Source organism: Pinus tabuliformis, chromosome 1_1, assembly GCF_031772625.1.
Source record: "Pinus tabuliformis cultivar Carrire ecotype Pingquan chromosome 1_1, CPIR1, whole genome shotgun sequence".
In the NCBI taxonomy this organism is placed as follows: Eukaryota; Viridiplantae; Streptophyta; class Pinopsida; order Pinales; family Pinaceae; genus Pinus; species Pinus tabuliformis.
In genome coordinates, this window is record NC_142297.1 from 254,682,093 (window position 1) to 254,708,226 (window position 26,134).

Genomic DNA, 26,134 nt, shown 5'->3' on the forward strand with positions numbered 1-26,134 from the left:
GTTGGGTGCAACAGTTCTGTGGTTCCTAAAAGTGGAGCAGAAAATCTAATGGTCTCTGGAGAGAATACCATGTTGTGGCATCAAAGGCTTGGACATATTGGAGAGAAGGGCCTTCGAATACTTCTTGGTAAAGGTATGAGTAATAACTCTTTGGATTTTGATTTCTGTGAAAATTGTGTATATGGGAAGTAAAATCGGGTGTGTTTCCCCTCTGGTGGTAAGAGGGCGAAACATATATTAGAACTTGTGCATAGTGATGTGTTTGGACCTGTGAAGGTTCCATCACTGGGTAAGTCTGTGTACTATGTATCATTTATAGATGACTTCTCAAGGAAAACATGGATATATTTCCTTAAGAAGAAATCTGAAGTCTTTGACAGGTTTAAAGAATTCAAGGCTCTGGTGGAAAACTAGATAGAGAAGAAGATAAAGGTGCTAAGGACAGATAACGGTGGAGAGTTTTGTAGAAAGGAATTTGAAGAATTCTGTAATAAGTGTGGTATCGCACGGCATAAGACTACTCCATATACACCTCAGCAAAATGGAGTTGCAGAAAGAATGAACAAGACATTGATGGAAAGGGCAAGAAGCATGCTCAGTGGTGCCGGGTTAGGACAGGAATTTTGGGTAGAGGCAGTGGAGACAACATATTACCTGGTCAATAGATCACCTTCATCAATGTTGGAGGATAAAACTCCACAAGAGGTATGGACTGGTAAGAAACCCTCTCTTTCACATCTGAGGGTATTTGGATGTGATGCATATGTACATGTTCCAAAGGAGAAATGAACCAAGTTGGATAGTAAATCTGAAAAGTGAATCTTTATTGGGTATAAGGATGGTTTAAAGGGTTATAAGCTTTGGAACCCATTAATAAGGAAGGTTGTGTACAACCGAGATGTGGTGTTCAGAGAGGTGAAAGATGTTATTAAACATGAAGTCTAACCAAAGGAACTTGAGAAGATAGAGTTTGAGCTAAAGGAGGAAGAATCAGACTCTACAGCAGAGGAGGAATTAGAAGATGAAGAGCCACAAACTCCGGGTGTGAGAAGATCAGTTCGAGAAAGAAGGCAGTCAGAAAGGTATAGTCCAGCTGCTTTCTGTTCAAATTTTTCTTTATCTATTATTGAAGATGATCCCAGAACTGTGAAGGAAGCAATAGATTCAGAGGATGGAAAACTTTGGAAAGAGGCCATGGTTGATGAAATGGCATCTTTGCACAAAAATGAGGCTTGGGATCTGGTGGAGTTGTCGGCTGGAAGGAAACTCATTGGCAGTAAATGGGTGTTCAAGAAGAAGACAAATGCAGAAGGAAAGGTGGAGAAATAGAAAGCTCGGTTGGTTACAAAAGGTTATTCCCAGGTGTCGAGAATTGATTTTGGTGATATTTTTTCTCCTGTTGCCAAGGTAACTTCTATTAGATTGCTTTTATTTGTTGCTGCTGCTTTTGATTTTGAGGTAGAACAAATGGATGTGAAGACAACATTTCTTCACGGGGATCTAGAAGAGGAAGTCTACATGAAGAAACCTGAAGGCTTCGCTATGAAGGGTAAGAAAAAATTGATATGCAAGTTAAAGAAGTCTATGTATGGGTTAAAACAGTCACCAAGGATGTGGTATTAGAAATTTGATACATTTATACTGGGACTTGGCTTCACCAGAAGCAAAGCATATCACTGTGTGTATTTTAAATTGATTGGTGACCATGTTATTTATTTGGTCTTGTATGTGGATGATATGTTGCTGGTTGGAAATGACAAAGAAATTATCTAGGATTTGAAGGCCCAATTGTCATCCAAATTCGACATGAAAGATCTTGGTGCTACAAACTATATTTTGGGTATGGAAATTAAAAGAGATTGGGCAAAGAGGAAGCTCTGGTTAAACCAGAGGAAGTATGTGAAGACAATATTGTAGAGATTTAATATGCAGGATAGTAAGCCGGTGAAGGTTCCTGTTCCTGTAGGTGTAAGGTTATTTGCTGAACAGTGTCCCAAGACACAAGAAAAGGAAGAGGACATGTCCCATGTTCTATATGCAAGTGCAGTCGGTAGCCTGATGTATGAAATGGTTTGTACTAGACCAGACATTGCACATGCAGTGGGAGTATTGAGCAGGTTTATGTCAAAACCAGGAAAGGAGAATTGGACAGCGATGAAGTGGGTTTTCAGGTATTTTAGTGGCACTAGTGATTATTGTTTGTGCTACCAAGGAAGACCAGGATTGGATAGAGTGTTGGATATTCGTGGCTTTGTTGATGCAGACTAGGCTGGAGATCTAGATCAGAGAAGATCTATAAGTGGGTATGTGTTTAACCTATTTGGAGGTGCAATCAGTTGGATGAGTAAGAAACAATATGTAGTGGCACTATCAACTACAGAGGCAAAATACATGGCAGCCACTCATGCAAGCAAGGAAGCAGTTTGGTTGCAGAGATTGTGTTCAAGTATGGGGTTAGTATAGGGAGCTATAAGGATAGACTGTGACAGCCAAAGTGCAATTTTGTTGGCAAAGAACCCTGCATATCATTCAAAGACAAAGCACACATTGATGTTCAGTATCACTTTTTGAGGGATATGATAGAAGTCAAAAAGGTGTTGTTGGTAAAGGTGGACACTTTGAAGAACACTGCAGATGCATTGACGAAATCTGTGAGCTCTGATAATTTCTCTTGCTGTAGAGAAACAATGGGCGTTGTAGGGTTGGATAAATGACTAAGCTCTCTTATGGCCCCCTGTGGAAAGAAAACAACAAGTGGGAGAATGTTGGGTTGTGTTATATTCTTTCCACGACTAACCCACATAGTTAATTGGGGTGTTAGTGGGGGGGCGGAGCCCTGACTTTCGTTGCGCCGATTGTGTAGTGGGGGGGGGGGTCATAGGGGGTTTGAGGGTTGTAGGTAACCCCACTCTATGGGGTCCGAGGCAGCACCCCAGAAAATTTTGGCTTTGGAACCTATGTTAGGTTGGGCGGACCCACCTATGGTTTTGTGCATGATTTTCACACATGTTTTTGGACGCGATGGTTTTCTGTCCATGGTTTTGGACACGATGGTTTTCGGTCCATGGTATTGGATGTGATGGTTTTCGGTCCATGGTATTGGATGCTTTGGCATGCATAAATATGTCTTATAACATTGAAAGGAACATAATGAAAAATCAAGCTGGTAGTCCTGGTTTTGGCATCCAGGGGAAAATCTCTGTGAATATGTGTTTTATGTGTTATGCTCTCGCATTGTTTATTTTATGTGTTTTAGAATTCGTATACAGGTCATTTCTGTACAGGGTTAAAATCTATAGTATGAAGTTATAGGATCATGAAAATAATGAGAAGATTGTTATTGACTCATAATATTGTCATCCTGTTCCAAAAAGCCTATGGGATTTTCCATCGGCTTGAATTCCTTTGTTTATTAATGATTCTAAAATCCCCTTTCAAAAACTCATATGAAGAAAAACATAAGGGAAATGAATTACCTTCAGCTGACTCACAACTTTCCCAATGTTCTATAACATAACTGTGAAATATGCATTGAGTGCTTTCATCAGATTGTTGAAAAGGAACATTTTCTAATTGAGATGGCACTGCTAGTTGTTCCTGAAAATCAACATCATTATAATCATCGTACTCATCATATATAGGTAAATCAAAAACCTCTACTACCTGTGACAAATTCTGATTATAATAAAAAATATCCTTTTGATCCTCTAGCGCTTAAAAAGCTGAGTATGAGTGATCTTAAAAAAACTTTGGATATACGACATGCTAAAAATAATTATAAATAGATGATACTTCCTAATCTTGAATATTAACAACAAGAAAATCTGGGAAAACACCTTTCTCTTCAACAAGCTGATTATTACTCTTTGTAAAAACATCATCATTAATATTTTCAATAAAATGCATGACATTATCCATCCACTTCTCATTATGAAATGGAGCAGGATTCAAATCAACTCTCTCTCGAACACACTTAATGACAATAGGAGTGTTTTCCTTTCTGTATCTCTAAGCTATTTTTGTTTAATAACTTTAGATCATTTATTTATAGGAGAAATATTTTTGAAAGTTAAATTGGTTCCTTTGTGAGAGTAAGTCATTGGAGATCATTAGGAACATTGAGATCCAATGATGAGAGGATAGATATAACTATATTAGATTGCTGAAGGAGATTAATTTTATTGCAGAGTTTTGTGTGCATGCTTCAACAAATGTTTTATGCAAGTTTATGAAGGCATTTGATTGATGAGATTGGTGCTACCTTAGAGATGGCATGCTAGCATGATTTCTATGGCACATTTGTATTACTAACATTGTGTATGCTAGGGATCATAGCTGAGAAAATCATGTTTTATTATGGCATAAATTTTATATGGCTTTAGCATTGTAGTTTATGTATTGTATGGTTGCTATTGTCGAGACACGACTAAGCTTTGTGATCATTTAATTTGTTATGTTGCTGATGGAGTTGTATTGAGAGTGTGTATGTTGGAGGTTTGATGTTTAGTATATTGTATGTCATATTTGTTGTGGTACTGCATATTTATATGTAAGTTGTTGATTATGTTGAGGTGATGTATGGATTTGGACGAGATTGTGTTGGCGGGCATGTATTTAGGTTCTGTTTTATGAGCACATTGTTTTATTGTGACTCTAGTATGAAAATGGACAAAATGTCACTCACAATTTTTTTATTGTAGAGACCAGTGGATTCGTTATGAAAATTGTGAAACGCGGTCCACAGAGGATCTTGAATTCTGGGGCCTTCGTTGAAGTACGTAGTGGCTTTTGTGACATGGTGTAGTGACATCCTTTAGGGAGATGCGTGAGAACTTGGGAGTGGTGGCTATAAATACTTGGGTGTTGGGACATATAGCAGGTGGTGGCCTACAAAGTCACGGCAGTGGTAGTTTCTAGTAGGTGGCGGTCTACAAAGTTCATATACTTAGTGGTCTGGAGTGGGTAGCAACTCATGTGATTGGCAAGTTTTGGCTTTCACACTAGCGGTGGCCAATGATCATATGTGAAAGAATATTTTGATGATAATAATAAAAGAAGAAAAAGATGACAACAATGATGATTTTTCCCAATTGGGTTTTCCACCTAAGAACTGGTGTCCCCTTTTTGTGATTACTTTTATGTGTTGATAATTGATTCTCTCATAGTTTATGTGTGCATATGTTGCATATGGATACGTGTTCATTCATATTATTACACATATATTTTACATGTGTATGTTACTAATGAATGCATGATTTCTTAATGTGAAAGAAAAGTAAAAAAAGAGGTTGAAAGTGATTAAAAGCGATTAATTCCTACAGTATAGATTCACTCCCCTCTCAGTGGTGTCAATTATCCAAAACGTTTTTCTATTCTAATCATTTGGGGATTTTAAAATATACTTATTTTATCCAAGGGAAAGGATAAGTCCATTGGTGGAGATTTTTGATGGAGTTGAGGAAATCATTTTCTCTCTAGGTATAAATGGTCCATAGACATTCATGGTGAAACTAATTTTACCAAAGCTAATTAATTGAAATTTAGTTGATATATATCTATGAGTGGCCAACATTATGAGATGGGGATCTCTCTTTGGTTCCACAATAATGCTAGCTCTCATACATGACCTTGAGTATCAATGGCCATATATCGGTAGCTTGTTTAACATTTTAATGCTAGATAGATGATCATTTCAATATTGTATTTTCTCTCCCGCATCATCATGATGATTGGTCATTCCTTTAAACAATGAATTTTCACAATCCTCTTCTTACATTTGCAATTCAAGCCTCTTACATTATATCAAATGAATTTAATTATGTAGCAATACACATGGAAGAACATACCTCTATCATTAGGGAGATGCACCCTATATTAACTGAGAATTCTTGTAATTCTTGCAATAGTTTCTTGTTACTCTTTCTACCCCATTTCTTCCCATTTTTAGAGAATTGGTACCTAGGGATTCCATCCTTGTTTGAGCTTGGTATTTAATGATATCCTTGTGCACAATTTGAACTCGAGGCATTAGGGTTATGGTGGGATCTTTAATAATCAAATTTTCTACCATTATTGGAAGGTCGAAGACATCCTTATCCATAAATTTCATGATATTGGAAATTTTATACCTTTGTCATGGTTACTTCCTAATGGACTATCCCCTTCATACTTTTGATGGGCTTTAAGATGATTTCCTCAATGATTGTTTGAATCAAGGTCTCAGATTATGGATTGAGGATAGGGGGGTGGGAAGGTTGCTAATAGGGATGGATCTAAAATGAATTAGAAAGATAGAGTACTTTAATTTTAGACAAGATGTTGAAGTTGCTTCATGAAGAGAAGTATTTTCTAGTAGAGGGAGGGGGTGACAACCTAGAATTGTCTCTACAAGAATGGGGATTCATGTAACCTTGAGGGTCATTGGAAGCCTTAAAAATTGGTAGCTTGGAGGAAACATTGAGATGGAAGTCCTTTAAGATGTTTTCATATTCATGGTGTTTCCTACAACAAAATGGAATATGTTCATAGTTGATGGTTTGCATCCAAATAGAGTCATGAAAGGAAATATTGATGATTTATGGAAGAGGTTCCAAAATGATCATGTTTATGAAAATCCTTGCATAAGAGGTTTATCTTCCCAGATTTGTGGCCTTTGATATTTTCACAAAAATTACTTAGGGTGTTTCCAACACCCTCTAAGGTTTATGCTTCATAAAACTTGTGGGGTAGGGAAAGTAAACAAATCCAAATCAAATTAACTTGGAAGTCCACCTTTTCTGGGTTGAATCTCTCTCTCCATATTTTAAGGAATATGTCAACTAAGTTGAATACGTATATCCGTAAGGGTTAATTCAATTGGTTGACTTCCCTCATTAGAAAACCTTTCCTATTGAGAGGTCATAGGTTCAATTCTCTTGACACCATCGAGGTCAAGCTTTGTGGTTGAGCTGGGAGAAAGTGATCCCTTGGGGTGGATATGCATGGTAAAAATATTCCATGGATGTAGCAGTCATTGATCTTTAGGATTTGTGACCCACATTAAAAAAAGAAGAAGTATGGCTTGTTCTTAAATGCCCTTGTTTTATCTTCCATATTTGCAAACATTATAGTAAAGAAACCTTTAGCACCCATATCCAAATTGATTTTCCCTTTTGGATTACATTTATTCTGGATCCACCAAATAAACTCGTTTTTAGGGCTATAATCCCATAAATTTCCTTATTAGTGTATCATCCTACATATATTGAATGTAGGTTGCAATATTAAAGGATTTGACTTCATAGTTTGGGTTTACAATTTCCTTTGGAAGACAAACTAACTAAGTTTTCTTCTTGAAATAATTGGTTCTAGGCCATCTACTTGGATTGCTCGCTGGACATTGGTGTTGCATCCAACTGGGAATGCTAAGGGATGTCAATATTATTAGAGAAAGGGTTGCTTGTCTAGGAATGTGGGCACACCCCCCCCTGTTGGTGCTTATAGGACACATGAGGGAAAAACAAAAGAGAGGATATCTTAGGGCTCTCTCTCTCTCTATATCAACTTCATTTGGAGAAGAGAAATAATTACACATCTCTCTCATACTAGGATGTAAAAAATACATATTAGTAATAGTTTTTTTTTTTACTTCCAATTACTTTCTCTCCATACGAACCTAATAATTTTTTTACTTAATGTTCACATTGAAATAATTTACTTGTAACATATATTAGAATAATTTTTATACATCTCCTTTTTATTGTATTAGAATAGTAAAAAGCATAACTCAAAAAATTTTAAGATTATGAAAATCACAATTATAAAAATTATTTAAAATTAAAAATTTATAGTAAAAAAATATTTATGTTTTTCTTTTCCCCCTTCTGTTTTTAACATTTTAAGCAAAGGTCTAAACTTTTCCTTGGCCCCTAAGAAGATCCCTGTGGATGACATTATTTGTGACATAGAATTTGGGATTCGGGGTTTACCTGATAGTATTAAGAACACTATTAGGTAGGATTGTGCTGTTATCCTAAGGAAGGCTAAGCCTCCCAGGAGCAACCTTAGCAGGGATGAATTTGAAGCCCTAAAATCCTTAAATCAGAACAAAGATATTGTTGTTCTGAAAGATGATAAGGGTGGGGTTGCTGTCATTCTTAACAAGGAAGACTACCGCAATAAAATGTTAGAACATCTTCATAACAGTAGTAGTTATAAGAAGCTTCCCAAAAACCCATTAAAGAAGATCTCCAGGATTGTGGCCCTTGCCTTTAAATCCTGCGACTCGGTGAGTCCTTTGCACCAAAAACTCATTGAGAGCAATCCTATCATGCCCAGAATCTATGGGCTCCCAAAAATCCATAAGGAAGGAGCTCCCCTTAGACCTATCGTCAACACCATTGGAGGTCCTACCTATCTTCTTCCAAAGTTTCTTGCGTTGAAGCTTAAACCCTTAATTGGTTGCACAACGTCCTTCGTTAAAGACTCGGCTTCCTTTATTGAGGAGCTCAAGGACATCAAGCTGGACCCTGGAGACATTCTGATCAGTTTTGATGTTGTTTCCCTTTACACTTTCATCCCTATAAATGAGGCCATGGATGTGATCAACCATCTAACTGATCCTAATACTGCTCGGTTAGTTGAGATCTGCCTCACCTCAACCTTTTTTAGTTTTGAAGGTGAGTTCTTTGAGCAAACCTGTGGGGTTGCCATGGGCGCACCCCTATCCCCTGTGGTTGCTAATCTTTTTATGGAAGATTTTGAATCTAAGGCTCTAAACTCAGCCTGCCTCTTGCCCAAGCTTTGGAAAAGGTATGTAGATGACACTAATTTCATCTGGTCTCACGACCAAGAAAAGTTAGATCTCTTCTTTGATCATCTCAATAGTGAATCCTCAGCTATTAAGTTCACTAAGGAATAAGAAGTCGATGGTTGTCTCCACTTCCTTGATATTCTTATCTCTAAGAATGAGGATGGTTCCCTCTCCCACCAAGTGTTTCGCAATAAAACTGATACGGAGCAGTATCTTCATGCTAGTTCCCACCATTTCCTGAACCAGAAGTTGGGGGTTCTCAACACCCTTGCAACTCGTGCCTTAAGGATCTCTGATGAAAAGAGCTTCGAGGAGGAGAAATCCCATCTCCTTAATGTCTTTGTTGAGAATGGTTATAGCAGACACTTGGGACAAAAGGCTTTCCTCAAAGCAGCTAAGAATTCGTTAACTAGAAGAGGGCCTAAAGAGCAGATTCCTGGTGTCCATCTTCCGTTTGTTCAGGGGACCACGGATAAGATTGCGAGGATTCTTAAGAAGCATAATGTCCCCGTAACTTTTAGACCTCTTAACACCATTCGCAAATCCCTCAGATCTTTTAAGGATCCCATCAACTCCAAGGACATGGAAGGGGTTTATATTATTCCTTGTTCATGTGGGACCCCCTATATTGGTGAGATTGGTTGCTCCATTAATCAAAGGATTAGTGAGCATGCAGCTGACCTCAAGCATATGAGAACTAAGTCTTCCGCTTTAGCAGAGCATGTGGAGAAAACCAATCATCATCTCTGCATCGAGGAGCCTAGTGTGATTGCTAGAGTGTCGCAATTCCATCACCGGAAATTTAGGGAAGCCCTAGAGATTGAAAGAAGGCCGAACAATCTCAATAGAGAGGATGGTTGGAATATCAGTAGTTGCTGGGTCCCAGCCCTCTCCTCCTAGTCGTTTTTTTTCTTCTCCTCCTTTAAATTTTCGATTAATTAATTTTTTAATATGGTAATTTATTTATTATTATTATTATTATTATTATTTTTTAAATAAATATTTATATATGTGAAAACTCTTTGACTATTAATTTAAACTTAATTATTCTACAAAAATTAAATTAAAATTAATCTATTTTAATTAATTAATTTTTAATATGGTAAAATTTATTTATTTATTTATTTTCTATTAATTTAAACTTAATTTACAAAAATTAATTTAAAACTAATCTATATTATAATTAATTAATTTAAAACTAATATACTATAAAACATGAATTTATTTTTAATATTGTAATATTTTTCTAACACTTGAATTCTCTAATGTTTATCTCGAAAAAACTCTTTGACTTATATTTTAATAAATATAATTAACTATTACTCTATTTTTTTTTTAAACTAACTAATATTTTTATCTAACAATTTAAAATTAATTTATTTTATTCTAACAATTTTAAATTAATTTATATTCATTAATATATTTGAAATTAATTTATTTACTTATTATAATATATTAATTTACTTATTCTATTATATATTTGTAACATGGTCCACTTACATTTTAAATATTAATAACCGAATTTTCTTTAAAAATATATATAAAAAATAAAAAATAAATAAATATAAATTAGTATAATACCCCTTGTCATAGTTAAGCTAGTCATTATCCGGTCAAATCAAGCTATTGTCTTTTTAGCTGTTACCTTATTGAGATATTTGAGTCTTTGGATATTCTGCCCTATCTATTTAATGTGCAAACAAGATCTGCTCATTCAACTTGTCCTGACGATGAACCACACTGGTTGGTTTGAAATGGGTCGACAAAAGTTTCTCTATGTGATTTTCGCCAAAGAATCTTCAAAAAATATTTTAAGATCTTAGTCTTTAACCTTACTTTCCATAATTCCAATTAATTTAAACCATTTTTATTGTTTTAAATGTAACATAAAATAATATTATATTTTTTTACAATTTTAACTTTCTTTTCAATAATACCAATCAACTTACATTTTTTTTAATTAAACTTTCTAGCTTAATAATGTATAACAATAACGAAATAGAGTTGATTATAATATTATTTTTTAAATTGATGAATCTGTCCATTTTAGATCTTATATACAATAAAATTATTTAAAATTTTAATATTATAATAAATATTTCTAAATTAAAAATAAATATAATAATAGAATTGATAAATATTTATTCATGGGGTATAGAATAAATAGTGATAGGGTGTATTATTAAGACACCCCATGATGTGAAGGTCACTTGTTTGAAACCCCATGGGAAAAAATCTAGCCATGTTAAGGGTTGGTGTGACTAAAGCCAGGTGCAATCCCTAGGTGATTTTGACAACTTAGATACCCGAGATAATGTTTTATAAAGCAAAAGATTAAGTGTGCAGTCATATCAAGACTCATATAGCATAGAAAACAAAAAATAATTAATAAATATCTATGTATAGTTCTAAATTTATTCATTGTAAAATTTTCTATATATAGATAGATAAATTTATATCAAGATTATCTAGTTAAGAAAACGAATAAAGGATGTAAAAAAATTGCACTTATGCAAAAAGTATTAGGTTGATGTTAGATAAATCCAAATAACTATAAATTATTTTTCTAAGATAATGAAATCTACAAATAACCTAACATATTAAAATTGTTCGAGTGCCAAAATTTCTAAAGTTTAAGATAATTTTTTATCATTTTCCCTTGAGTAACTTGAGTGAGGATGCATAAGGCAGATAGGGTTTTTATAACTCTTTGACCAATGATGAATTCTAGCGATTTCGAGAAAAAATTCGTTGAAGGAATGGAAACTCAAGCCTTGGTTTCTTACAATGCCATGCTAAAAACCACATTTGTTCTTTTGATTGTCCAAGAAGCTCCATCCCTTAATGTTCCTTTGAAAGAGGATGCCTCCAACATTGAAACCTTTCTTTGAGAACAAGGTTTGGTATGTGAATTTAATGGGTTTTGGTCATGTTTGACTGATCTCCACAAGTGGATTTCTGATACACTGAAACCCCTCTTGACTGATTATCTAAATATTTTCCCTTTGTATCAATGTATTTTTGTTGTGGTTTTTAATAATATTGAGGATACGCATAATATTTGTGAATTCGGGCCCTGTTTTGGCATAGTGCTGACATTTTCATGTAGACCTAGTGTCCCACCTGTGATCTCATTATAATATCAATCTCTGTAACACTTTTGGGTAGGGCTCCCAAACATTCCCTTGCATGTTTGGAATCTCTTAATGTGATCTTCTATTGGTAATGCAATAGGGAAGTTTTATTGCTGCAACCTAGAATTTGTTAATTTTTATAAAACCAAATATGCTTGAATATGTGTTGAGATGGATTTCAATAAGGGTTTTCCTATTGAAATTAATCTGAAAGTTATAGACTATGTGTGGGTTTAGAAGGTGGATTATGAAAATGTTTCATTTCGATGTTGACCATGTTATGAAAAAGGACATGTAATAAAAAATGCCTAACGTTTTTGGAGAACAACGAATTATGGAAAATTAACCAAAGGCCCAAATTGTGGGAAGGAGCTCATAACAAACATTATATGGTATATAAATAAGAATAGGATCAGGGTAAGGAAGAAGCAAAACAAAAACATGAAGAAGTTATTGACAAAGAAGAATCACCAAAGAAAACAAAAACTAGTGAGGAAGATGCGTGTGAGGATCCCTTGGATTCAACGATAGCAGGAGCACAACATACCCTAGTGAAAGTTGGACCCCCCTTTTAATTCTCTAGGGAAACATATCGAAAAGAAACGTCTTGGGCAGATCAAGGAAATAATGAAGAAACACAATAAAACAACGCTCGCTTATTGAAATGTGTTACATTAGACCCAACAAAAAATGTTCATTGGATCCATGTGGGGTACAAGGAAAAAAATATTTCACCAAGAGAAATGAGAAGTGTGTCAAAATTAATCAAAACTAGTAAAAACTGGAATGTAAATGTATCTGGATGTTAGGAGTATTTTGGAAAAAAATTAGTTGGAATGACAAATTTTTGTATCATGGGGCAATCACTCGAGGGATTAGATTGAGTAACCTTGCTCAATCTCAAACCTGCAAAGCATGTTGAAAATTATGAAGAAATATAAGAATTATGGGCTGAAACCCTACTATCTTCTTTAATAAAACTCTCATACTCATTTCTTTAAAAATAAAAATAAAAAATTGCTCTAGTTATTTTTAAAATCAATAATTAAGTATTATTTTATTAATAAATCTATCATCATTTTCAAAAGTACATTTTTAAACCATGACTTTACCATACCTAATTTTTTATATAATTCATTACTTAAATCTTAGTCTATTTTTAAAAGATAATTAAATTCCATTATAACAAGGAGAAGTTAATCTCAAAGGATGTTTTTTTTCAATTATTTAGATTAAACTTATTTTTCCAATAAGGTTTAAAAGAAAGAATAACTCTTCTACAAATATAAATTAGAAACAATAACTTGTTATTATGAAATTCCATCTTTTATTTATTTTATGTAGATGAAAGAGACATAATACTCAAGACACATCTTTGGTGTAGGTTAAGATGAAATAAGATTAAAGGGTTGTTGATTTAAAGTAATTAAATATAATTTCAAAGTTAATTAAGAGTGTTTTTGTTCTTTATTCTTTTTGGCATATATGTTAATAAGTTAGGAGATTGTAGATTGTGTTGGTCCAGTTATTACTAGTATATTTATATCTCTCCTCTTTTAACTACAAACAACTAAAACTCTTTAATTAATATTCACCAAAAGCTCGAAGTAAAAAGATAAATAAAGGGTGCAAAGGTTTAAATGGGCTTGAAAAAATTATATCCTAATAGATATTTGGATATGGAATTAAAAAAAGAAAAAGCTATTTTTGAGATTCTAGTTACTTTCTCCTAATTCTTGCAATAGTTTCTTGTTACTCTTTCTACCCCATTTCTTCCCATTTTTAGAGAATTGGTACTCAGGGATGCCATCCTAGTTTGAGCTTGGTATTTAATGAGATCCTTGTGCACAATTTGAACTTGAGGCTTTAGGGTTATGATGGGATCTTTAATAGTAAAATTTTCTACCATTATTGGAAGGTCCAAGACATCCATATCCATAAACTTCATGATATTGTAAATTTTATACCTTTGTCATGGTTACTTCCTAATGGACTATCCCCTTCATACTTTTGATGGGCTTTAAGATGATTTCCTCAATGATTATTTGTATCAAGGATTCTGATTATGGATTGGGGATAGGGGAGTGGGAAGGTTGCGAATAGGGATGGATCTAAAATGAATTAGAAAGATAGAGTACTTTAATGTTAGACAAGATGTTGAAGTTGTTTCATGAAGAGAAGTATTTTCTAGTAGAGGGGAGGGGGTGACAACCTAGAATTGTCTCTACAAGAAGGGGGATTCATGTAACCTTGAGGGTCATTGGAAGCCTTAGAAATTGGTAGCTTGGAGGAAACATTGAGATGGAAATCCTTTAAGAGGTTTTCATATTCATGGTGTTTCCTCATAGTTCATGGTTTGCATCAAAATAGTGTCATGAAAGGAAATATTGATGTCTTATGGAAGAGGTTCCAAAATGATCATGTTTATGAAAATTCTTGCATAAGAGGTTTATCTTTCTAGATTTGTGGCCTTTGATATTTTCAGAAAAATTACTTAGGGCATTTCCAACACCCTCTAAGGTTTATGCTTCATAGAACTTGTGGGGCAGGGAAAGTAAACAAATCCAAACCAAATCAACTTGGAAGTCCATTTTATTTGGGTTGAATATCTCCCTCCATATTTTAAGGAATATGTCAACTAAGTTGAATACGTATATCCCCAAGGGTTAATTCAATTGGTCGAATTCCCTCATTAGAGAACCTTTCCTATTGAGAGGTCATAGGTTCATTTCTCTTGACACCATCGAGGTCAAGCTTTGTGGTTGAGCTGGAAGAAAGTGATCCCTTCGGGTGGATATGCCTGGTAAAAATATTCCATGGATGTAGCGGTCATTGATCTTTAGGGTTTGTGAACCACATTATAAAAAAATAAAGAAGTATGGCTTGTTCTTAAATGCCCTTGTTTTATCTTCCATATTTGCAAACATTATAGTAAAGAAACCTTTAGCACCCATATCCAAATTGATTTTCCCTTCTGGATTACATTTATTCTGGATCCACCAAATGAACTCGTTTTTAGGGCTATAATCCCATAAATTTCTTGATTAGTGTACAATCCTACATATATTGGATGTAGTTTACAATATTAATGGATTTGACTTCATAGTCTGGGTTTACAATTTCCTTTGGAAGACAAACCAACTGAGTTTTCTTCTTGAAAGAATTGGTTCTAGGCCATCTACTTGGATTGCTCACTGGACATTGGTGTTGCATCCAACTGAGAATGCTAAGGGATGTCAATATTATTAGAGAAAGGTTTGCTAGTCTAGGAGTGTGGGCATCCCTCCCCTCTATTGGTGCTTATAGGACACATGAGGGAAAAACAAAAGAGAGAATATCTTAGGGCGCTCTCTCTCTATATATATCAACTTCATTTGGAGAAGAGAAATAATTACACATCTCTTTCATACTAGGATGTAAAAAATACATATTAGTAATATTTTGTTTTTACTTCCAATTACTTTCTCTCCTTACGAATCTAATAATTTTTTTGCTTAAAGTTCACATTAAAATAATTTATTTGTAACATATATTAGCATAATTTTTATACATCTCCTTTGTATTGTATTAGAATAGTAAAAAGTATAACTCAAAAAATTTATATTAAGATTATGAAAATCACAATTATAAAAATTATTTAAAATTTAAAAATTTATAATAAAAAATATTTTAAGATCTTAGTATTTTAACCTTACTTTCCATAATTCCAATTAATTTAAACCATTTTTATTATTTTAAATGTAATAAAAAATAATATTATATTTTTTACAATTTTAACTTTCTTTTCAATAATACCAATCAACTTACATTTTTTTTTAATTAAACTTTCTAACTTCATAATGTATAACAATAACGAAATAGAGTTGATTATAATATTATTTTTTAGATGGATGAATCTGTCTATTTTAGATCTTATATACAATAAAATTATTTAAAATTTTAATATTATAATAATTATTTTTAAATTTAAAATAAATATAAGAATAGAATTGATAAATATTTATTCATAGGGTATAGAATAAATATTGATAGGGTGTATTATTAAGACACTCCATGATGTGAAGGTCACTTGTTTGAAATCCCATGGGAAAAAATCCAGCCATGTTAAGGGTTGGTGTGACTAAAGCCATGTGCAATCCCTAGGTGATGTTTTATAAAGCAAAAGATTAAGTGTGCATTCATATCAAGACTCACACAACATAGAAAACAAAAAATAATTAATAAATATCTATGTATAGTTCTAAATTTATTCATTGTAAAATTTTCTATATATAGATAGATAAATTTATATCAATATTATCTAGTTAAGAAAAAGAAGAAAGGGTGTAAAAAAATTGCACTTATGCAAAACGTATTAGGTTGATGTTAGATAAATCCAAATAACTATAAATTATTTTTCTAAGATAATGAAATCTACAAATAACCTAACATATCAAAATTGTTCCAGTACCAAAATTTCTAAAGTTTAAGATAATTTTTTATCCTTTTCCCTTAAGTAACTTGTTTCAGGATGCATAGGGCAGATAGGGTTTTTATAACTCTTTGACCAATGGTGAATTCTAGTGATTTCGAGAAAATTTTTTTTTGAAGGAATGGAAACTCAAGCCTTGGTTTCTTACAATGCCATGCTGAAAACCACATTTGTTCTTTTGATTGTCCAAGAAGCTCCATCCCTTAATGTTCCTTTGAAAGAGGATGCCTCCAACATTGAAACCTTTCTTTCAGAACAAGGTTTGGTATGCAAATTTAATGGGTTTTGGTCATGTTTGACTGATCTCCACAAGTGGATTTTTGACACATTGAAACCCCTCTTGACTGATTATCTAAATATTTACCCTTTGGATCAATGTATTTTTGTTGTGGTTTTTAATAAAATTGAGGATACACATAATATTTGTGAATCTGGGCTCTGTTTTGGCTTAGTGTTGACATTTTCATGTAGACCTCATGTCCCACCTTTGATCTCATTACAATATCAATCTTTGTAACACTCTTTTGGGCAAGGCTCCAAAACATTCCCTTGCATATTTGGAATCTCTTAATGCTATCTTCTATTGGTAATGCAATAGGGAAGTTTTATTGCCGCAACCTAGAATCTGTTAATTTTTATAAAACCAATTATGCTTGAATATGTGTTGAGATGGATTTCAATAAGGGTTTTCCTATTGAAATTAATCTGAAAGTTATAGACTATGTGTGGGTTTAGAAGGTGGATTATGAAAATGTTTCATTTCGATGTTGACCATGTTATGAAAAAGGACATGTAATAAAAAATGCCTAACGTTTTTGGAGAACAACGAATTATGGAAAATTAATCAAAGGCCCAAATTGTGGGAAGGAGCTCATAACAAACATTATATGGTATATAAATAAGAAGAGGATCAGGGTGAGGAAGAAGCAAAACAAAAACATGAAGAAGTTATTGACAAAGAAGAATCACCAAAGAAAACAAAAACCAGTGAGGAAGATGCGTGTGAGGATCCTTTGGATTCAATGATAGCGGGAGCACAACATACCCAAGTGAAAGTTGGACCCCCCTTTGAATTCTCTAGGGAAACATATCGAAAAGAAACTTCTTGGGTAGATCAAGGAAATAATGAAGAAACAAAATAAAACAATGCTCACTCATTGAAATGTGTTACATTAGACCCAACAAAAAATGTTCATTAGATCCAAGTGGGGTACAAGGGAAAAAATATTTCACCAAGAGAAATGAGAAGTGTGTCAAAATTAATCAAAACTGGTGAAAAATGGAATGTGAATGTAGATGTTAGGAGTATTTTGGAAAAAAAATTAGTTGGAATGACAAATTTTTGTATCATGGAGCAATCACTCGAGGGATTAGATTGAGTTCCCTTGCTCAATCTCAGACCTGCAAAGAATATTGAAAATTATGAAAAAATATAACAATTATGGGTTGAAACCCTACTATGTAATAAAACTCTCATACTCATTTCTTTGAAAAAAATAAAAAATTGCTCTAGTTATTTTTAAAATCAATAATTAAGTAATATTCTGTTAATAAATCTATCATATTTTCAAAAATACATTTTTAAACCATGACTTTACCATACCTAATTTTTTATATAATTCATTACTTAAATCTTAGTCTATTTTAAAAGATAATTAAATTCCATTATAACAAGGAGAAGGTAATCTCAGAGGGTGTTTTTTTTTCAATTATTTAGATTAAACTTATTTTTCCAATAAGGTTTAAACGAAAGAATAACTCTTCTACAAATATAAATTAGAAACAATAACTTGTTATTATGAAATTCCATCTTTTATTTATTTTATGTAGATGAAAGAGACATAATACTCAAGACACATCTTTGGTGTAGGTTAAGATGAAATAAGATTGAAGGGTTGTTGATTTAAAGGAATTAATTATAATTTCAAAGTTAATTAAGAGTGTTTTTGTTCCTTATTCTTTTTGGCATATATGTTAATAAGTTAGGAGATTGTAGATTGTGTTGGTCCAACTATTACTAGTATATTTATATCTCTCCTCTTTTAACTGCAAACAACTAAAACTCCTTAATCAATATTCACCAAAAGCTCAAGTAAAAAGATAAATAAAGGGTGCAAAGGCTTAAATGGGCTTGAAAAAATTATATCCCAATAGATATTTGGATATGGAATTAAAAAAAGACAAAGCTATTTTTGAGATTCTAGTTACTCTAATGATTTTATATAGACATGAAGTTTATACATATAATACTTTTAGAGAGTTATGGATAAAGATACCAATTTTGAAAGGAATTTAACAATATATAATCTAAAAATTAACAGAAATATAACCCATCGTATCATTTTCATAAAAGTAAACCTTGTCTCAGTTGGGAGCTTATCTATGGGTACCTAATGTATATAAACAAGTTAAATAACATGGAACACAAGAGTCTTCCTAAAATTGCTTTAAACTCTAGCCAAAATCAACTTTGACTTAAGCTTGTATAACATAGATTGAAGAATAAATGAAAAGGTATACAAAAGTCTTCCTAAAATTTCTTTAAACTCTAGCCAAAATCAGCTTTGACTTAAGGTAGTATAACATAGATTGAGGAATAAATGAAAAGGTCATATTCTAGCCAAAATCAGCTTTGACTTAAGCTGGTATAACATAGATTGAGGAATAAATGTAAAGGTCATATTGTAGAATGACAATAATATTAAATATGTGATTGCATGAAAATTTAAGAAAAAAATAGAATGTTTGTAACCTAATAATCACATTCTTAAATGAAAGCGTGTTTGTAACCTAATACCCATGAAACGACGTTTTACCTTTCAGTCTCAGATCATCGTACAAATCCCCAATGTACAATGAAAATTTAGATCCATATCTACCCAAAAAAATATATTTAAACATAAAAGAAATGTGTAAGCACTTTTGATTTGATTAGAGAAACCAACATGGAGATGGATTTATATCTGATGGACTGTGTCACCAGTTTCAAGAAAATTGAATATACATGTATAAATTAAATTATCCATCCATTTAATGGAATTTGGATACATTCACTAGAAAAGAACAGCGGCTTATTAAGATCATTGATGACAGATTGATAACATTGGATATGTGCTGGTAATGAGATCAAGAATCCTCTCAAACAACACGACATCACAGGGAATCCTGAGTGCCCCCTGGTAGTCGTATCCGAATTCCTCTACAGAAGCCTCCAGCAGCTCTGCAAATAAGGGATGGTTGAGAACGGTGGCATTTATCACAAATCTCATAACAATATCCTTCCCTACACACACAGGCACGAATCCGTTGGGAACAATATTGTTGTAGTCTGAATCCTGTCTTCTTTTCTCATTTTTGTCCATCTTGACAAATGCCACCGGCCGTCTGGAGGAACAGATATTGGTAACTCTCTGTGGCAAATGATTCAACTGGCCCATTGTGGACGAGATCACGAAGAAACCAGGCTTCACCAGATTTAGCAGAGCAGGAGAATATATGGGATAGAATACTACGCCTCTAATGAACCCCTGAGCTTAATTCGATTGCTGATTCCCTGAATATTCAGGAATTGAACGGGCATAGATGCAGTTAAAAAATTAACTGCACCTATGTCCATCCGATTCCCAAATATTTGAGAAATCAGCAATAGACATAAGGATGGCTCTGATGAACTGCTATAACACTGAAAATATGCAACAGTGAAAATAATGGAGGCCCGATTTATACTCGAAGTTACACGTTTTCCAATGGTACGATACTTCGCGTACCTTGCATGTGATATTGTTTTATATGGCACTGTGCACACAAAGACTAAATCAAAAGTCGCACTCGATTTCTCGATTTTGAAAGTCAAAGTCTAAATAGACGTGGAGTGTCAATAATTGCACAAATTTTAAACGACTACGTATAATATTTATGTAGACCGCAGATCGTATTGTGAAACGGGCATATTTTAAACGACTGCGTGGAATATTTATGTAGACTGCAGATCGTATTGTGAAACAGGAATATTTAATTAGAGAGCAGCCAGACTGTGAGTCAGGCTAAGTCGACGGTTTTGTTTTTTATTTTTATTGTATCCAATTCTTTATTGCTAAGGAATAGATTGGAGTTTTAAAGCGGCAACTCCTATTTCCACCTCTATAGCAAAGTTAATGCTATCTGACATGCAAGGGGAATAGGAGTTGCCTTGCATTTATATTTCCCTCACAGTTGACTTTGGCATGTTAATGCGAGGAAACTCCTATTCCCCTTGCATGTCAGACAACATTAACTTTGCTATAGAGGTGGAAATAGGAGTTTCCTTTTAAAACCAGCCAGTTAATCAAAGTCAAATTCGTCGGTTTTAATAATTCTGATATCAGTTTTCATAGATTTTGCGTTGATGTAGTCCGGGATTCTTAATTGAGGTGTCTAAGTACGCTGCGGAAGAATGATAAATGAGGCCACAGAGTACATTGAAGTTGTTAGTATTCTATAAACAACGGCCTCTATCCACACTGATGGTCTTTAATACTGTACTGTCCTTATTTTTAACTATACACTGATGGTCTTTAATACCGTACCGTGGTTATTTTTAACCATATTGGATAGGAAACCATTCATTGCACCTACTCCTAATGATGCTAGTCAACCATTCTTCCTGGCGACTAAATCAGATCCGCAACCAATAGCGTCTCAACCTATCCCCCTTCAAGATTACAACAAAGCTTTATGGTCCGCAAAAGGAATGGACATTGACAACCTGTTGACAGATCCATTCAAAACAAACCACCATATGGATGAGAGCAGTCAACAAAGCCACATAGAAGAAGAGCCTGAAAGCTTTGATCTAGGAGATTTAGACATTTTTAGTCTAGAACATGCATGCAAAAAGAAAGAGTTCGACAAAATACTGGACAGGCAGCTTGAAAATCTAGAAGTAGTACTCTCAAGAGTGCACCAGCACAGAACCTTGGGCATACAACAAGGAAGCAGCTGGGATGGAAAACACATCACCAAAGATGGGAAGAAAAGAGGCAGAAAGACAGATTTACAATGCACCATCCTCATTGGGGAAATGTTAGTGGAGTCTGGCAGGGGCTCCAAGCTGACTAAATACTACAAATCCTTACCTACTGGTCAACCATGAAGCTCATTTCATGGGATGTTCGAGGACTTAACAGTCCCGGGAAATACAGGATGATAAAGAACATGATACAGCATGAAAAACCACATATTCTATTCATGCAAGAAACAAAATGTAATACTAGCACATTAGCTTCCATTTTATCCAAAGCCTGGTCGGGATGCCAAACTGTCGCGGCAGATGCAACAAGAGCCTCGGGAGGGCTTGCTATAGTCTGGAACACGCAACACATCTCCCTTACAGACTTTCATGCATCTCATCATTTTATCCAAGCCACTTTTCACATCATCGAAACCAATATACATGGTCGCTTGACAAATGTATACTTCCCTCAAGATTCCACGCAAAAGAACGCGTTGCTAAAATCATTGGAAACTCTCAATTCCACAAGAACACATCCACTCTAGATCATAGGCGGTGACTTCAATATGATCACTCGGCTGGAGGAAAAAGAAGGAGACAGAAGGAAACTGGATAGTGAAAGTAGTGGCTTCAAAGAATACATTCAAAATAATTGGCTAATTGATTTACCATTTGATAATGGTCTTTTCACATGGAATAATAAAAGGTCAGGATCTCAACAAATCATATCCAGGTTGGACAGATTCCTCATCTCAGATAACTCAATACATCTAGGAGGTGATATCACCGCATCTATACTCCCCATTGCAGGCTCAGATCATTGGCCCATTTACCTTCAATGGACAAGTCCTGGAAACTCAAACAGGAAACCATTCAGATTTGAAACTTTTTGGCTCACTCACCTGATTTCAAAAATATAGTCAAATCTGCTTGGGAGAACTTTATTCCCTCTAGTGGCTCGAATATGTATAAATTCCAACAGAGGTTGAAGCATATCAAAAGGAAAATCAAGCACTGGAATCATACCACCTTCAGTAATATCTTTCAAAGTCAAAAAGTGCTCGAGCAAAGTATGACAGAGCTACAACAAAAGATCATCACAGGAGGTAGAACTGAGACTTTAGCAAGTCAAGAATAAGCTCTTCTCATGCAACTAGAAGAAAGAAGGAAACAAGAGGAAATGCTTTGGAAACAAAAGTCAAGAATCAGATGGTTAAAAGAAGGGGAAAGAAATACCAAATTCTTTCACCGCACAACTATCCAAAGAAGAATGAATAACACCATTGCGCATCTTCAAAATCCACAGGGAGAGCGAATGGAGAAACATGAAGATATTGAGAGAGAGCTCACTAATCACTTCAAAACAGTACATCAAGAGCCGCCTACAAATAGACAGCCTGCAATAAACGAAATACTCCAGCATATTCCAAGAATTATAACAGAAGAGCACAATCAGCTGTTGTTGTGACCGGCCACTATGATGGAAGTAAAATCAGCTTCAGCTCAACTAAAAGACAGGAAGGCTCCTGGACCTGATGGCTTCACCTCTAACTTCTACCATCACTTTTGGGATTTAATCAAAGAGGAAGTTTGGAAAGTGGTGGAAGAATCATGAGCTATGCATTGGCTACTTCCCTCTCTCAATGCAACATTCATAGCTCTCATTCCCAAAGAAGATCAGCCAAGTACTCCAGAGAAGTTCAGGCCCATCACTTTGTGCAATGTCATATAAAAAATCATTTCGAAAGTCATTGTCAATCGCCTCAAACCGCTTCTCCCTCTTGTCATTTCACCGAAACAATCTGGCCATGTTGAAGGTCGTCAAATTTTGGATGGTATCATATTGACTTATGAAATTATTCATTCCTTAAAGAGAAACAAACAGGCAAGTATGCTTCTTAAAATCGATCTTTCTAAAGATTTCGACAAATTAAGTTGGACCTATATAAAACAATTGCATACTGCCTTTGGCTTTAGCCCGACCTGGGTTAGATGGATTATGAATCTCATATCATCCCCCTTCTGCTCCATCCTAGTTAATGGAATCCCCTCCAATCCCTACTCCCCATCCAAAGGAATTCATTAAGGTGACCCTTTATCCCCCTTCCTCTTTATTCTTATGGCAGAAGGTCTGGGTCACCTTATAAAGAATGCTGTTCAACCTCACGCCCTCAGAGGCATCTCTGCCCATGGTACCTCTGTTATAAGTCATCAACAATTTGTTGATGAAAATATGTTGTTCAGACATCCTTCTGTCAGTGAAGCCCATGCTTTCAAAGCCCTGCTAGACAATTTTTCCATGGTCTCAGGAACCACCTTCAATACTACTAAATCTCAAATTTTATTTTTCCACACTCCTCTAGCCACCTAGAGAATAATTGCCAGAATCATAGGATTCTCTCAAGCTAAACTTGCTTCTAAATACTTGGGTGCTCCTCTGATAGATTCAGCCTTAAAGCATGTCTCTTGGAACCAACTCATTGAGAAAATTGAAAGCCGCTTATCGTCTTGGACCTACAGAACTCTTAACATGGCAAGCAGACTTATTTTGATAAAGGCGGTTTTACAATCCATGCCTCTCTATATCTTCTCAGTTCTTGCAGCATCGAAATGGGCACTCAAAAAGATAAAAGATTTGCAATGCAATTTTTTATGGGGCTCCACTGGGCAAAACTACAAATGAGCACTAGTAAAATGGGTCACTGTTTGTACACCTAAAACGCAGGGAGGTCTAGGATTGCGGGACCCGCAACATAGTAATACATTGATGGGAGCACGAATATGGTGGCAATGGGTTTCAAGCCCACAGAAGCCATGGGCCCAACTATGGAAGGCAAAATATGCGAATAATCGTCCGCAGGAAGAGTTGATTAGAATCACAACTACAAACACAGGATCTCTAATCTGGAATGCAACAAAACAACATAAAGAGCTAATACAAAAGCACAGCTTCTAGGAGATACTTGATGGTTGAGCAACGCGTTTTTGGGCGGACTCATGGCAACAACGGAAAAGAATTGTAGAAATCCTTCCCCCTCCAAATCATGATGGAAATAACCTCAACCAAATAGACCATGTATTACAGTACTAGACTCAAAGTAACAATCAAGGGTTTAGGCAATGGAAACCTACTGAATAGATAATACATCATGAAACTAAAGATTATTACTCATATCTATGCAAGGAACTCACCAGTAGCAAAATCAGATGCACCAATGGAAAAGATGTTCTGAGATGGGGTTACACTCCAAGGGGAACTTACACAACAAAAGAAGCATATAAGTTGATGCTCCAAACATAGGAACCAGTAGATCCTGCTTGGAGTCGCTTATGGACTATAGAAATATGGCCCAAAATCTCTACCTTCACTTGGTTGCTCTATCATCAGAGAATTATCACTTGGGATAATTTAAACAAAAGAGGATTCCAAGGACCCTCTTATTGTCCTAATTATCAAAAGCAAGGAGAAACTATTCGACATCTCATGCATTCCTGCTACACGGCTAATCAATTATGGGAAAAAATCACTTTTATATGTCAACGACCCTGCAGAATCTTGGGGGATATCAAAGGTACCATCCACAATTGGATTCTTGCGCCATATAAAAGAAAACTATTAAATGCACTATGGACAATTCTCCCAAGCTTCCTCTTCTGGACAATTTGGAAGGAAAGAAACAAAAGAATTTTCAAAAATCAAAATACTACTTTGGAGATCATCTGGACCAATTTATGTAAGAACATTCAAGAAACCCTAGCTCTCCAACAGTGGAGTGTTGAGGACTTTCCCACTCAGGCACAGGAATAGAGTATATGGGACAAGTGGCAATTAAAGCTCCCATAGGTTCAAATTGATCCCAACAAAGCCAACACAATCAACAAGCAGCTATCTCATTGGAACCCATCTCCAACAAACGTGATCAAAATAAATTTTGATGGGGCCTCAAAAGGAAACCCAGGCAAAGCAGGACATGGTGGAATATTCAGAGATCACGAAGGCCGACCTCTGCTAATATACTTTGGTTCAATTGGATGGGACATGAATAATTTTGTAGAACTGGAAGGATTGTGGCAAGGTATGAACCTAGCGCATCAACATAATTTTCATCCTATCATAATAGAAGGGGACTCCCAAATTCTGATACACATGGTTACCCAAATACAATTGGGAACCACAGCTTCGAGGGTTGCTACCAGTTGGAGACTAGCGGTTCAGCTCAAACTAATAGAGAAATGGATGAAAAATAGAAGAACCACCACCTTCATTCACGTCAAAAGAGAAAAAAACAAGGTGGCTGATCTTTTGGCAAACATAGGAGTTGAACATGAACAAGTCCTACAATAAGGAACAATCAATATTTTACATGACCAAGCTCAATTACAAGCCTGCATTGACCTGGTGCACAAGGAAGCACATCTCCCAGATGTGGGTGCCCAGCAAAATTAGTAAGATGGTGGCGAAACGGGATGGCATGTGGCCATACCACATGGCCCTCCACAACCTGGCACAACAGTCTAAAAATGGCATTAACACCAGCCATAAATGGCATTCAAGTGGGCGCTGTCTTCAACCTATCTACAACTACCCACTTCAGCTCCAGGTAAAGATGACCTCCGCGATAATCATACCACCGCTCCTGTCCATTATCCTCTACCTCTGCAATGTCTCTGCCCTCAGGCTGCTGCAACACCTAGTTCTCGTACCACCATGGGGAGGCGTTGCAATCTCCTCTGCTGCATTGATTTAG

At 35.0% G+C, this 26,134-nt stretch overlaps 1 pseudogene; it reads right to left on the reverse strand.

The window, feature by feature from the left end:
- Window positions 1-19,476: 19,476 nt before the first annotated feature.
- On the reverse strand, window positions 19,477-19,833 carry LOC149212484 (auxin-responsive protein SAUR71 pseudogene; annotated as a pseudogene).
- Window positions 19,834-26,134: the final 6,301 nt, after the last annotated feature.